This window comes from Pseudorasbora parva, chromosome 16, assembly GCF_024679245.1.
Source record: "Pseudorasbora parva isolate DD20220531a chromosome 16, ASM2467924v1, whole genome shotgun sequence".
NCBI lineage: Eukaryota > Metazoa > Chordata > Actinopteri > Cypriniformes > Gobionidae > Pseudorasbora > Pseudorasbora parva.
In genome coordinates this window covers 30,595,052-30,611,091 of record NC_090187.1, presented here as the reverse complement: position 1 = coordinate 30,611,091, position 16,040 = coordinate 30,595,052, and the positions used below count along the sequence as shown (strand labels likewise).

The 16,040-nt window shown below is 37.5% G+C and overlaps 1 long non-coding RNA gene across 2 annotated transcripts; it reads right to left on the bottom strand.

Moving 5' to 3' along the window:
* Nucleotides 1-2,954: 2,954 nt before the first annotated feature.
* Nucleotides 2,955-7,610, bottom strand: LOC137043434 (uncharacterized). 2 transcript variants are annotated; one of them, XR_010898479.1, is made up of 5 exons: nt 7,308-7,610; nt 7,140-7,199; nt 6,895-7,032; nt 6,594-6,710; nt 2,955-3,474 (listed from the first exon to the last, which is right to left on the bottom strand). It is a non-coding gene; the product is annotated as an uncharacterized lncRNA (long non-coding RNA). The 2 variants fall into 2 exon arrangements; XR_010898478.1 differs by lacking the exon at nt 2,955-3,474 and having other exon boundaries at nt 5,920-6,710.
* Between the last annotated feature and the right edge of the window lie 8,430 nt (nt 7,611-16,040).

The window sequence follows — 16,040 nt, the reverse complement described above, 5'->3', positions numbered from 1 at the left end:
ATGCATGTCCTTTAAGTCAGTCGCCCTTTTCATCTCAGAATTTTCATCATCGGATTCGCACCTGGATTGATACGTTAAAATCAATGCCATCGGTACTGTCTTTACAGTGTACAATCGATGATTTAGGAAGCCTCTCAACGGAGCTGAAGTTCAATTATGGTAATGGAGGTTTAGCTTCTAAAACACGCTGTACACGGTAGACCAATCACAACAGAATGGGCCATCAGAACAATCAGATCAATGTCGCTTGTAGAAAGAAGGAAGTAGGGACAGATCTGACGAGTCGTTTGAAAAAAATTCAAAAATATGGTGATGTGTAATGTATATTATGAAAAAATTAAACTTTCCTTTTTTACCTTTGATATGACCTTGTTGACCTCCGAAACAAAATTAGGAGCCTTAAGAATAATAGGGACACTAAAGTCATTTGTTCGAAAACTGGACTTCACTCGATCCATAATACTTTATTTTAATATTTGTTCCGCATTGGCGACGAATGCATGTGTTAACATTTGTAATATTTAAAAAATAATAATTATATAACTATTCATGCTGTCCATAAACATCTGGTCACTTTATCTTTCTTGAACTGAGCAAAATCGTGAAAAGTCCGACAGGAGGAGAGGGAGGAAGGACCGAACAGAAGAGGCACTAGCAGACCGAAGATTTATCTTCCGTGTGATCTATAGCATCCTGAGCTCTGAGTGTTTATCTGATCAATACCGAGCGCTCACCCATCATGCATTATAGAACATCCATAACTCCACGACTACCCCCGAAAGCCTACCACTAGACAAAGGGGTACATTTTTCGCCCTGGACCTTTTGCATTCCCCTTCTAATCTACAATGTTTGGAACCTAATACTGTCTCTAATTGGAGCGGATGGAGGGGGCGGAAAATGCCATCAGCAGCCTAAATGAGCTTTAATTACAGCTGATATACAGAAATAGCCAATCTGTCAATCTGCACACATGCCTCTGTAAGGTGGAGGAAGGGGGAGATGGGGGCATAAAAAGATGGGATGTAAATAGTGATCCATTAATTATATCTGCCCACAAGAATACAGCTGAGAATCGAAAAGAGAAGAAAGGGTGAACCCAATACTACAAAGCCATTGAAATTGTTCCAATGCAAACTGCAGGTTTTGGACTGTGGAGCGCTGCTGCCCTCTAGAGGTCATGGTCAACCTCAAATGGCTTCCGTGGCCTTGGCACTGTGGACCACGTGGATGGGCACTGGACAGTGTGTTACTTTTTCAACAGCCCTGATTCTGTAATATTTTTTTTTTTTTCATTAGTTTTCTTTTAAACTAAATCTGTAATTAAAAGCCATGAACCAAATCAACCAGCTATTTATCACAACATTACGTACATTGATTAAAGCAATTAATAATACTTACAACAATAATAAATAGAACACTATAAAACTGTGTATTAATGTCATTTAATGAGTCAATGGCCTACTTAAGTTGTGAAGAAGGTTCCCACAGTAATAGAAAATATATATATTAGGCAGTTTTAACAAAACAAATTTTTGTACTGTGCTGATCTGTAAAGACCCTATATTAAGACTTTATTTTAAGTCTTAAAAATATATATTAAGTTTTATTTTTATTTTTTTTATATATAATAGTTATATTTTTAAAAACCAGAATAAGTTGGCAAAACTCAAAAAATGTAGGTAATCATTTATAATTTTTTTAGGTTAACAAATTCAAAGTTTAAGCAGAACTTCATACATTTGAATTGCTCTTAACTTGAAATGTTTGAGTAAGTAAATTTATGCATTTAACATAAAATGATCATGTAATATTATTTATATTAACTTAAATATTTTAGTAGTGGAGACTTGGCTAGCTTTAACCATTTATAAAATGTTACATTTTTAAAGGCTAACTTGGTAATCGATAACATAATACATTGATACTTTTGCTACTCGTCACCATGATGTTAACCCTTCAAAAAAACCTCACAGAAACTATTTTACATTAACATAGCAAAGCATTAAACACTAAAGTGCACACTTAACATACATAATGTACTTAACATAAAAATTATTACATTATATAACACTTGATTTTAACATTTACTCTCTCTTTTGAGTTGCCAGGGGTGTCACCAAGGAATGATTGCCCGCGCATCCTCCACCAAAACTGTTAGGGGTTTATTCTTAGCTAAAAACACTTGTTCTTTCAAAAATATATGTGCTCATTAATATTTACTTCTTTCAAGTAATAAAGTATTCTCGTAAGTTTATAATATGCTATTGAAAATACATACAGGTGAGGGGTTCGAATGCTGGTTGCCATGTTGCCCCTCCATCTTGAAAGTACATTAGCCAAAGAGGGACATACCCATAAATTCAAGCTTCGCCTTTCACGTTTTAACACTCAATGGCACCTTGTCGAATGTGAAGAGGGGGATTGCCATGTTAATCTTGGACTAAATTGGCCACCGTAGGAGTTGAAAGGAAATCAGAATTGAGAGGAACAGAAATTATTATTCGCTGGATGGTCATATACCTTTTCACCGCTAGATGGGGGAAAATATCACACAGTGTAGCTTTAAGTTAGTCTACACACTGTAAAAAATTATTTGTTGACTTAACTTAATATATTTTGTTATCTTTTTGCATTGGTTTTTTTAAGTTTCTCTTACTTATTTGGATAAGTTATCTGAACTAATTCCATTTAGTAATAAAAACTTCCCCTTCAGTTTTCTGAACTTAAATGTTCTAGTCATCATAACTTCACTTTAGTTTTCTGAACTTAAATGTTCTAGTCATCATAACTTCACTTTAGTTTTCTGAACTTAAATGTTCTAGTCATCATAACTTCACTTTAGTTGGTTGCAAAGCTGCTTTAATAAGTATTAATTGCATTACTATATTGATTTGTAAATTACATTTGATTTAGAATAAAACCTATAGCAAATTAAAATCACAGCAACACATATCAGTACACATTTATATTTATTGCAAAAACAAACACCAAAAACAACCACACAAAAGGTCTGAAATGTCCTTTCTTCAGAAAATTGCAAAAAGAAACGGCACAGACTGTTAAACACCTCTGATTTGGCTTTATACCATTTTAATTTAAACTTAATTTAAGTTCATTTTAATTAACAATGTGTAAGCTCTCAAGCTTCAGTACATTTATCAATGAGCATAAACAGCACATATGCACCAGTGTTACCTCACTGCATTTTTTTCAGCTTTGCAGCTCTCCCCAACCATTAAACCTAGATTAAAAATAAAAATAAAATAAAAAGTTGGATAACCTCATAGCTCGAGCCCAAACAGTGTGGCAAAGGCATTTAGGGCATCTTCTAGATCCATGACCACAATCTCCGTCCAGTATGACAGCCACATCCACATCATCTGGGAAGGCACTATCATGTCTGATGTCCTCACTCATGGTCAAGATGCCCTACATTAACCCCATGAACAATGTCTCTCTCATCATCATCTGGCTGGAAAAAAATACACAGATACAAATTTTAAGTGGTGCTGTCATAAAATATTTATTCAAACATACATTAAATACTAAAGAACAGCAATACAATAACTATGCAATATAGTAAATATACTTTTTCTAGCTGACAGAATATTTTTTCTGAGGTAAATGTGACATGACATTGCTTAAAAGCTATTTATTGACGTTTATTAACGTTTGCGCAGTTGAAACACTGCGATTACATGAGACAATACAGATTTCATACATTGTACTGTATCTTTAAACATATTCTCTGATGTTCATACATGTTTATTTCATGCTGTATCTACTAGTAAAGTGCAATATTCAAATGCAAAAAAGCAACAAAAACAACATTTAAAACCACTGTCATATTAAAGGCTTAGTTCACCCAAAAGTGAGAATTAGCCCATGATTTACTCACCCTCAAGCCATCCTAGGTGTATTACATTCTTGTTTCATATCGTTCATTCACTTGGCCAAATAAAAAATGTGCTTGTCCGGAAAAAAGTTCGATATTTTTTTGTTTTTCCGTGCGTGTGTGCGTTGTAAATATAATTTATTCTGAAGCAATATTCTCCCCAGTGTTCAATCAGCTTTGACATATTTAAATATGCATATTTATGATTTAAAAAAAAAATATTGAATCATTTGAAATGTAGGATATTTTTACCTTTTATAAAGGGAATTTTCCCCCTAATCTTATTAAATAAAGGCTCTGCTTCAGGTTTCATTCTATATTGTTAAATTTGATCAATACATTAAATTAAAATAAGACAAGATAAAGGCTGTTAACAATCAAATAAAATAATGTACACTGAAAAATCACAACTACATTAAATAATGTTTTGAGATTTGTAGTTTTGAATAGACAAATACAAATGTTAGAAAGTATGTTTAAACATGAAACTAAACCTCCAGTAGGTGGCAGCAGGTGGCCGTCTTAATGAGTGAGCCATTGATTCGTTCATTCAAACGATTCATTCAAACACTGTTCAGTTGCTGTGAGACGCGTTACGGTTCTGCTGTGAACGATTTTCGCTGCTGAAATAGAACAAACACACTCAATATTGCATCTAAAATGTAAGTGACTAAGTGAATGTTAATGTAATGTTTATGGAACCGTCATATGAAATCATCACACATACAGTCACTTTCTGTCGTGATTGTATTCAGGAAACAGCTTAAATGGCTCTAGTGTTGTAATTTCTCCTCGAGAGGCTGCACGAGTGTCAACAGCGCAAACTTGTTATCGTCATTTCATCATATATTATTATCCACTATCGATCGCCACTTACACTAAATTAATGCACAATCATTCTTGCATTTTGGTGATTCGCTAACGTTAGTTTATTTTTTGTTTTAATCAGGCCCTTGTCCATCGGGCAAGTAAAATTCTCTTTCACTTGTCCCAGACAAGCGTTAATGTCGAGCCCTGAATCAGTTATATTAAAAAATGTTTTGGCTAATCCAAAAATTATAAATGGCAGTGAATGGCTGCCCAAATTTTGAAGCCCAGAAAAAAGTGCATCTATCCCAGGGCTCGACATTAACGCTTGTGGATTTTTCGAAGGGACAAGTGAAAGAGAATTTTACTTGCCCGATGGACCTGATTAAAACAAAAAATAGCTAGCGAATCACCAAAATGCAAGAATGATTGCATTAATTTAGTGTAAGTGGTGATTGATAGTGAATAATAATATATAATGAACTGACGATAACAAGGTCGCGCTGTTGACACTTGTGCAGCCTCTAGAGAAGACATTACAACACTTGACCTGTTTTCCTGAATACCACCACGACTGAAAATGACACTGACTTCATATGACAGTTCATAGCAAAACAATTAACAGTCACTTAAATTAACATTCCCTTAAAGTCACTTACATTTAAGAAGCAATATTTAATGTTTTGTTCTATTTCAGCAGTGAAAATCATTCACAGCAGAACCGCAACACGTCACAGCAACATGTGTGTTACTGAACGATTCAGCGTTTGAATGAATCGTTTGAATGAACGACTCAATGACTCACTCATTAAAACGGCCACCTACTACCACCTACTGGAGGTTTGGTTTGATGTTTAAACATTATTGGTCTATCCAAAAATACAAATTTCAAAACATTATTTAATGCAAATTAAATTTTTCAGTGTAAATTATTTAATGTGATTGGTAACAGCCCTTATAGTGTCTTATTTTAAATTAATGTATAGATCAAATTTTACAATATAAAATGAAACCTGAAGCATAGCCTATATTTAATAAGATTAGAGGGGAAATGCCCTTTATATAAGGTAAAAAATAATAATTAAAAAATTCACAAATATGCAGATTTAAATATGTCATAGCTGATTGAATACTGGTCAGCATATTGCTTCAGAATAAATTATATTTAAAACACACACACACACACACACACACACACACACACACACACAAAATATCAAACTTTTTTTTCCAGACAAGCACATGAACATGCTTAATGTCAAGCCCTGTATCCATTATAAAAATAATCCAGAAGGCTCCGGGGGGTTAATAAAGGCTTCTGGCGGACTTCTGGCGGACCGCCTTCAACTTACGAAATAAGTGTAATGCTTCTCGAAGTTCAAAAGGTTTACGCCACGTCCGACGTCATCGTCGCGGCAATTACATTTTTTTTACACCATGTCCAATGCCGTCGCTGCGCCAGTTGCGTTTTTCTTCCCCTCTACATCCGACGACATCGCCGTGCCAGTTACACTTTTTCCGTAACTTTAATACGGAAGGCCGTCCCGCCAGAAGCTACATATTTTACATTATAACTTGTTAAATATGGATTTTTTTTTTTTTTACACAAACCCATCGATTCACATCAGAATGTCTTTATTAACCCCCCTGGAGCCATGTGGATTACTTTTACAATGGATGGATGCACTTTTTTCTGGGCTTAAAAATTTGGACTGCCATTCACTGCCATTTATAATGCTTTAGATTTTTTTTAAATATAACTCCGATTGTATTCGTCTGGAATACACCTAGTATGGCTTGAGGGTGAGTAAATCATGAGGTAATTTTCCTTTTTGGGTGAACATACCCTTTAATAGTTATTTATTTTACCTGTATCGATTCAAACTCACATTTAATAATTTTCAAGGAGTTTCATGAAACTTATCTGTATCTGATGGCGATCTGAGAGAGAGACCATGCAGTGAAGCGAGATGTAGTTTCATCCGATCCGTAAACCAGTTCAGTTTCTTGTCAAGGAGCAATAGATAAAAACATTTAAAAAAAAAAAAAAAAAAAAAAAACATTTTATAGGCTTATTGACAACATGTTGCAATGTTTACACTGTACAATGACTCAATGTGATTTAATTAGGGCTGAATACTTCAAATTTCACAATTTGATATTATTTAAATTCATAAAGTTAATATTTACCAGAAATTGCAGCAAATATAGTGAAACTGCTGTCCACCTCCAACCATTCGAACAAATAGACGGCGCGAGTTGTTGAGAGCTCCATGAAGCCCGCGAGGTAAAAGCGTGTAACGTTAGGAACTCTGTATTTCAACTGCTCTGGGAGCACAACACACACACGCACACACACACACACACAAATATAATTATAAAACAATATAATGTCATAAATACACTTTGTAGATGAGGTTAAACACGTAACTTACTTTGTGTTATCTTGGTTAAAAGTAAACTCCATGTCTGCACTGCACGGTGAGTCATGTCCCCTGAGAGAAAGATTTTGGCTCGTTTAAACGCGCACAGCATATAAGTTACATATTGGTATAAATCAATAAATTATGAAAAACAAATGGTAAATGAGATAAAACACTTACTTTATAATAATTCCCTGTAAAAAAGTTCTCTCGCCTCAGTCGCCTGTTTCTATCCTCCGCTCTGCACCGCGAGTCAAAGAAGATATCTCTAAGTTTAGGTGCGCACGGACACACACACACACACACACACACACACACACACACACACACACACACACACACACACACACACACACACACACACATACCATCCTACCACAATATAATGTTATAAACTTCATACTGTTAATGAGATAAAACACTATGCCGGTGTAAACACTACTCATTTGCTCAGCATTGCGGTTGAATGGAAATGGCGTCTGGTCTGTCAGTCGGTGGGGGAGGGGATACGGGGGCGCGCGCATAAAGCACGTGCATTTCCTGGATGTACATAATTATCCTCTCCGCCAGATGGCGCTGTTTTCACTAGCCGTGTTAATACAAAACTCTTTACGCATTGACTCCTTGAATTAAGACTTGGTTTATATGGTGTGGAATGGTACATATTAAATACGGTAAGTTAAATAAATGTGCTCATATCTATATAATTAGAGTGTTGTATATAAATCAGCTGCACATAGTAGATTAAGTTTAGTTTACTGTAGTTAAATAAATAGACTAAAGTATAAATGGAGTAAAATCCAGAACAGTTCAACTTATGTTTTTAAGTTAAAACAACAATTATACTTGTTCATTCAACAGAAAATCTAGTTTAGTTATTTCAACATATGTTTTTGAGTTAAAACAACAATTATACTTGTTCACTTAACTTTCAGTCTAGTTGAGGACAAGAAAACTTAAAATGCCTTGTTGTCTGGACAATCTAGTTATCTCTACTGAAAAAAATTTGTTTAAATAACAAAATCGCAAAAAAAATTTTTACAGTGCAGAGAAAAAAAAAGAACTACAAAATTCGACTGCTTTACGGCATATACGTCACTTCCACCACCACCCACACTTCCTTAAATTCGGACGTGCGAGCCCAACTTTGTTCGTCGGATAATATAGTCATGTCCGAAGCAGCACAGACAAATAAGAAAGAAAAGGTTTTGTTGGAGGAAAGCAATAAGAGGAAACGAAAAAGTGATGGGATTAAAGGCAGGACGAGGATCAACATGTGACCAGCGTTTGCTCGTCGGCGTGAGCTGAAGGAGGCGTGCCCGACCGATGCTGTCCTGCTTCTTACGGTGAGCTACCACTCAAACATTGAACTGAAGTATCATATAGATTCTGGAAAACGGTAACCAATAGACTACTATAATGACGCTGGCTTGTAAACGTGAGCATCGTGATTATTTGGCGTTTGAAAAAAATAAAACCCATGAAATTATATTCATATGACATGCTGAAACATAAGCCACTGACTGTACCTGGGATGAAGACATTTCACACGCGACGCCAGAAGAACTCTGAGCTCCTCTTGCTGTGTTCAACGACCCGTGGGGACGCTTTTATAAAGTTATTTGGCCCGCCCCGCACCACTGTATATATTTTTACAACCCGCCGCGCACCCGCGACCATTAAATAGACATACGGGGTCCGCGGGTTATGAGACGACCCACGCATCACTAGTTCAGGGCTATCAGGGTTGTCATGTCAACAAATGCACGCGTGATGGCATCCCCTGTTGCAGGATGGCAGCTCTTACGACAGTAGTTGAGGACATTATTTTTTCCAAACTGTAGGGGGACCCCGAGAGCAAAAGTAGCCAAGTGCGGCTTTAAAGGGTTACTTCAGCGATTAGCATATGGCTTTGTATCAGTAGAAACCCTGAAGTAAATTCAAATGATTGTGCTTTCCCCCCTTATATCCCCCTGAGACAAGAGATTTATGCATTTTATTTCTCGAATCATGCCTCCTATGATGCATGGGAATGGCCTCACAGGGCAGCGAAGCATTCTAGGAATTGTAGTCTTTCATCCCCATAAGACAAAAATACATGTTCTGTCTTTTCTCAGTCTAGAAGTCACCAAATTCAAAAATAATTTCACATTTCTACTACATTGATGACCCAGTCATCAATACAGATTCATCTTCCCAGCGCTGAAGTACACCTTTAATGTAAGTTTGACTATTTATTTGTTTGTTTGTTTGTTTGTTTTAAATGAAGCTGAAATCATACTGAAAGCAGGCATATTTATTTGTTTAACATTCTCAAAGCTCGTACTGGTCTCAAAAGGTTTGTTATCTCTAAAAATCCTCATCTATGGAGTGAATGAAAGGGAATTTTAATTCCAGAAGCTTAGTGTTGCACACTATTGGAAACAGCAGGAACATGACATATCAACAACATATGAAGGAGGAGCAAATAAAAGCTAAATGATCAACTCTTCTCTCATTCCTTCTGTCCGACATCCTTTGTCTTTGTATGCTCTGCACTCATTCTGAGTGTCCCATTACATTCTGAACGCATGTGCACTCAACCCACACAAATCCACCCAAAGCACCTTACATGTTTTCACAGCAGGCCAAGCGCATTTGCTGAATTTAATTTTTACAGAGGATCATACATCTTTGTGACACTTAAATTTTTCCCTGACTACAAGAGTATGAGAACTGTTTTGATGAGTGTAAAATAATGTCACCACGTTCCTTGAGTGCGCATAAATGAATAGCTAAGTGAATAAATAAGTTCATGCACATATTCGATCAAAATGTGGACAAGTGAATGAACAGGGGGAGTTATGAAAAGCACATGTTTTGCATGCACTTATGAGACATTAAACCCCCAAGGTGCTTTTTAAAAGCGCTGCCATATTTTCCCTCATAGTTTTATATGCGTTTGCTTGGCCCAGAGCAGGGAGCTAATGAAGCTTGTCATCTGGAAACATTAAAAATCATCTAACCTGAACCTAGCTGTAACATGAACTGTATGCATGTATATTAACCAGCCCCCATAGTGTAAATCAAAATAAGTTCGGCTCACTAGCGAGTCCTCTGATGTAAATGCCATCTGAACCACAAAGAAACCACACACACACCGTGTAGGATAAATTGGCATCGATCTAAGTAACAAACTGACACGTGAGAAAGAACGTCCATGGGATTTAACATGATGGAAACAGCATGTCATTTTCATTGCTATTAATGCACTGGATTGCCGATGCATAGCACTGCATGGGGTCTGCATTGTCACTGGCAGCATTAAAGTCAGCATGAACGTCTTCTTGAACAAGAATAAATGTAGGACGGGACTTCATTTGGTCCATCGGGAATTGATGTCTCGCTGCACCTTATGATGGACATCCAACCTGCCCCACATCCAATGTGACATCAGAAGCCACGCCCATGTCCCCTACCTGCCTCTGTAACATTAACCAATGAATTAGCTACAATGCAGAATTTCTGGTAAAGTGATTTGGTGGGGGGGGGGATTAGCCTGGCTCTGTCCTCCTGCATACTTACGCTCAATTTTAATTTTCCTTCAGTACATCGTCTGGTTTGCGGAATATTCGCTGGTTTTCTCCAGCCAAATTTTAACCGGTCCAATCAGCGAACAGAGAGAGTGGCTTGAGAACGATGACGTTGATGTCATGCGCTACAGACTATGGTTTGAGATGACATACGTCACACAGATCCAGAGTTGCTCTGGGCAGATCCAATAGTTTTAAAGAGTATCCGCCTTCAAGGAAGTTAACACTTATCAATGGAGAGTGGCCAGACTCTGTACAAATGAAATGTACGAGAGTCTTGTAGGACCATTCTAGAGAAAAAAATAGAAAAAGTAAATGTAGAAGGGTATAGGCTGGCACTCTAGTGATGAAGTCTTCATCCAGGTTTGTCTTCACAGGAAGCATTTCTCATGAAGCACACCTGACATGGTATAATAATGTGTGATGGCATGTTGCTGCTCTCCATTATTCTCCTGGGAAAGATGCAGGTATCAGTAAGAGGAAAAATAGAGCTTGTTTGCTGCAGTTATGACAAATGATTTCACCCCTGGAGACTCCTTCTCAGGAGATGATGCTGACTTCAGTGCACTTAAGAGGGGAAAACAGAAAAGCAATGCAGCAGAGAAAACCACTAGGCACAGTTATCTTACAGGTCACTGAAGATAGCAACTAAATGAAAGTGAACCCAAACGGTACAAACCCCACATTTGAATGAGCTATACAGGTATCAACGACTGACAGAGTGAGACATGTCTGAATCTTCAAATGCTTGACTTTCCTGGTGTGAATGGGGGCTATTGCTCAGAGGTTTCTTTCATAGCTCGTTTAACTTAATTGTGTTTAGTCATGTCACTTGAAACAAATGAGATAAATGACTGTTACCAGCACTACTTTTCAGTAGTGTCAAACTGTTCCCCTGCTCCTAAATCTTCAGTGCCAAGGCAAAAAAAAATGTTTACCTGTATGAGCTGATTCGGATGTGAATTGGCCATCTGTGTTGAATGTGATCTTATAAAAAAAAGACATTGTAGCACAAAAAAGGCCAGGCACTCTAAAAAAAAGAATGCGTTACATCCCTTTTTTTTATTACGACAATGTGAATTAAAGGGGGGGGGGGGGGTGAAATGCTGTTTCATGCATACTGAGCTTTTTACACTGTTAAAGACTTTGATTGCCATCCTAAACATAGACAAAGTTTCAAAAACTAATGTTGGACGTTTGATGGAGTATTTCTGTGTCAAAAATACTCCTTCCGGTTTCTTACAAGTTTCGGAGAGATTTTTTCGAGTATGGCTCGGCTTGACGTTAATAGAGCGGAAAGTCCTTGTATGGGCCGTACGGGCTCTTCTCCCGGTAGGGTGCGCGTGTGACTAGAGCGAGAGAGGAAATGAACGCCCATAAACACTCAGCTGCAGATCCACTCGTCTGAGCAACACTTATGTCGTTAAAGTCCGCGCCGCGCTCCACTTTATTCCTATGGGTGACATCAAGCGACTTCAACGCTTCAGCACAGCATTCCGGGAAGGCAGCGCTGCATTTGAACCGATTTGAACGCAGAAATGATGGAAAGCGTCACAACATCATGGATCTCCATGGTCACTGCTGTCACAGAACTTCAGCAAATCATACTAAAGAAGTGTGTTTTTGACAGAGCGGTTCCAGCGATAAAGGTTCACGGTCGGTGAGTAAAACTGCTTCAAATGTCTCTGCTGTTGGCTATCGTCGTGTGAGTAAACATCAGTAAACGACACGATCGCGTGCTTCGTCATACAAATGCGCTAACGGACTCCATTGTTGTTCTATGTATAACGTTACACTAGTCTGACGTGCAAAACCATTTTGCTTGCTACTGCTAAGGTTTAGTCGCATACAATAGTCCATAAACCGAATCATGTCCTCATAAACTGTGAGTAAACACACACAAATGTTGACAGGCCACTAAATACAGTACATACCACAGAGACGGACGGTCCTGCTGTTGCTGTTTCTCCTGTTCAATTTATTTCAGCCTCCGAATGATTCTGGATCATATCTGTATTAGCTGAGATCGATAGCCATGCGTTTCTCCACGCTCTCCACGTCACCGCTTTGTGCACGCTCGTCATTCTTTAGCTCCGCCCACTCGATACGCCTCCAGGCGCTCGTTTTTTTCCAGAAAGACTCGGTACAGCCCATATTTCTTTTATAAATATAATAAAACTAAAGACTTTTCGGAGATGCAATTCTAGGATGCAATACTACTCTATAGGCACTCAAGATTGACATGAGATGCTGAAACTGAGTGTTTCAACCCCCCCCCCCCCCCCCCCCCCCCTTTAACATTCAACCAGCAGTTAGAGGAACTTAATAATTTGTAGCATAAACAAGTTTTTAAAGGTTGAGAACCCAAAAAAATTTAAGTCGCTCTAACTACCAAAGGTGTAGACCTGGAACCAATTAATCTCATCTATTTCAGTTCAAATCAACAGCTGTCAATTATTAGAACATCTGACAGATCTGAAAATATTGACCATTTTTGCCTGCAAAACATTATTTCATTTTCATTTTAATGCAGCTTGTTGTGCTGACCATCAAATATCAGCTGAAGTAAGTCTGTTTTTAATCACTTTTCATTTTAATATTTGGTATGTCCACCTTTTGCAGCAATTACAGCAGCACATGTCTCTGGCATAGTGTCAATATATTTCCTCTGAGAACACTAATGTTATCCCGTGCCTTCTGCAACTGAAGCCAAAGGTGTTTCTTAGAATGTACAATCTGTTCAGTTTATTTTCCAGCTCGCCCCAAATGTACTCGATGGGGATAAGGTCCAGACTTTGAGGGGGCCAGTCCATCATTTTCAGTGTTCCAGCAGATTCCTTATAAGATGACTCCCAGATGCCAAGTGTTTAATAATTTTGGCCACCACTGTATATTTAATGAACAAGATATTACTTGTCACTGAGTCAGTGTAGTGCCAATGTCAAACATAACAGCATTAAACCCTAAAAGGTCTTTCCCTTTATTAAAAACAGTAACACTTTACAAGAGCGCAGTAATATCCATTAATTCATGCTTAATTAATGCACAGATAATCATGGGTTAATGTATTACTAATGGTGAACTAACCCATTTATTAATGATTACTGCATCTGCAACTAATGAAGATTCTACACGATAAGTAATCATTAAATTGTTATTAAATGTGTCATAATGTATTAATTCCTTAATAACATATTATATTAATAATAATAAGCCATGCATTTCAACTTCAAGTTATCTGCCTTAATTAATCATTAGCTAATGATTAACAAAGGTGTCATTATGTTATGACTTTACTTGTTAGGGTACATGAATATTAACTAACTTATTAAAGCTACACTGTGTACATTTTTTAGTTTATTCTTAGCTAAAAACACTTAGTTCTTTCAAAAAATATATGTGCTCATTAATGTATATTTACTTCTTTCAAGTAATAAAGTATTCTGGTAAGTTTATAATATGCCATTAAAAATACCTACGGGTGAGGGCTTCTAATGCCGGTCGCCATGTTGCCCCTCCATCTTGAAAGTACATTAGCCAAAGAGGGACATACCCGTAAATTCAAGCTTTATCTTGAAGCATCGAAAATACATTTTGGTCCAAAAATAACAAAAACTACGACTTCAGCATCAGTCTTCTCTTCCTTGTTTCTGTTCAATCCTCAAATAAAGATTTAAACGGTTGTGAATCAGTGAATCGATCAGTGATTCGGATTGCATGCCAAACTCCTGAAATCATGTGACACTGGCGATCCGAATCATTGATCTGTGGAAATGTAGAAATTAAAGCTAAAGCTCCAATCTGCTCCCAAAAATCTTGAAAAAAGTCTGTTAGTGCCTCAGTGACAACTTCACTCAGAGAAGCCGTTGATCTCAGCTGTCAATCATGACGTCACACCCCCCATTTTTATAGCATCAAATAACTAACTAAAACTAAACTTATTTTAAAAATGAACACTTGATATGAAATCATCGTGATGATAACTGCCTACAATGACATAAACTAACTTTGCGTAAAAAATATTTGAAATGGAATTCGATTGTTCAATTTGCCTCGTATCCATTAGAAAACCTGGAGGTGCGGCTACTGGGACCGGTCCCATGGGGGCGTTCGATGTGAGGAGGCTTCAGTTTCTGAGAGGGGTGCTGCAGGCTTGGTTTGTGCAAGTTAACACCATTTTCAATGAACTCCTTAACAACATTTTTGTTTTAATAAAGGAATATTCCTATAGGATTGTTTTCCTCCTTTAAACATTGGATACAACTTTATTTTGGGCAAAGTTGTGTCAAAAAATGTTGTAATTAGTGTAAAATTGGATACAAATCCTTGTTTTATTTTGCTGACCAATAATATATTCTGCCTTCAAAATAGCTCGGCTGACTGTGCTTCACTGTAACCCTCAGTGGTGCGATGTGGAGTGCTTCCTTTAAAGTCTTTTAAGTTCATGCTTTACATCACTGTGGTCAGACATAAAAGAGCAATCCAACCACCCGCTGTCTCCTGACCACCCAATCACAAAACACATCCCTCTTTTGTCAGGCAATTTCCTCCGGGATGTTGAAAACTTCCCACCCTGATTAAAGAACAAAAGGAAATGGTGAATTATTTTTAGATGTGGAATGGGTTCCCACAAAGATGAGTTTAATCAATTGTAATTAATTCTCCTGGTTATGAGCGGTGGAGCCTGACGAGTCAAAGAAGGGGTTGAGGATATTGAACTCCATTGAAAACCCATTAATGCCTAATAAGAGAAGGTGGAAAAACTATGGTGAGATATGAAAGGGACTAATGTGAGAAACTAAATTTGCTGTTCTTCTTAGACAGATCTGGAACTTGAAGGCTCACCTTTGCTCATGCCTTCATAAAGAATGATTGTTACAGATAAGAAAGAGAGGTTAATAGACTAATGCTTACAGTGCCTCTGTCTTCAAGTTGCTCCCATTCTGTCAGTCTGTCCTCTGCTTAGAAAACTCTGGACAGCGCAGGCTCAGCTAATTATCAAACATGTATTCTGTCTTTCAGACGGAACAAAGAGAAATCGGTGCACACGCGCCACCTTAAAAACATCCTGACCTTGCCTTCACTTTACTTTCCATTAATTCATTTTGTTTCTAAATGGGAGGGATGCAGACAGACAGCACTTGAGAAATAATTAGGAACTCTCAAAGATGCTAATCAGATTCCATATGAAGTGCCTCTAATAACTCTGGGCTTACAGCAGCATTTCACAAACATCCCAATGAAAATGAATGACTGCTAAGGACAGGTGTGAGGTTCTCCATATCAACAGGAAAGCAATGGCCTGGTTCTGAAGTTTTTCAAAGACAAGCATATGATGGTG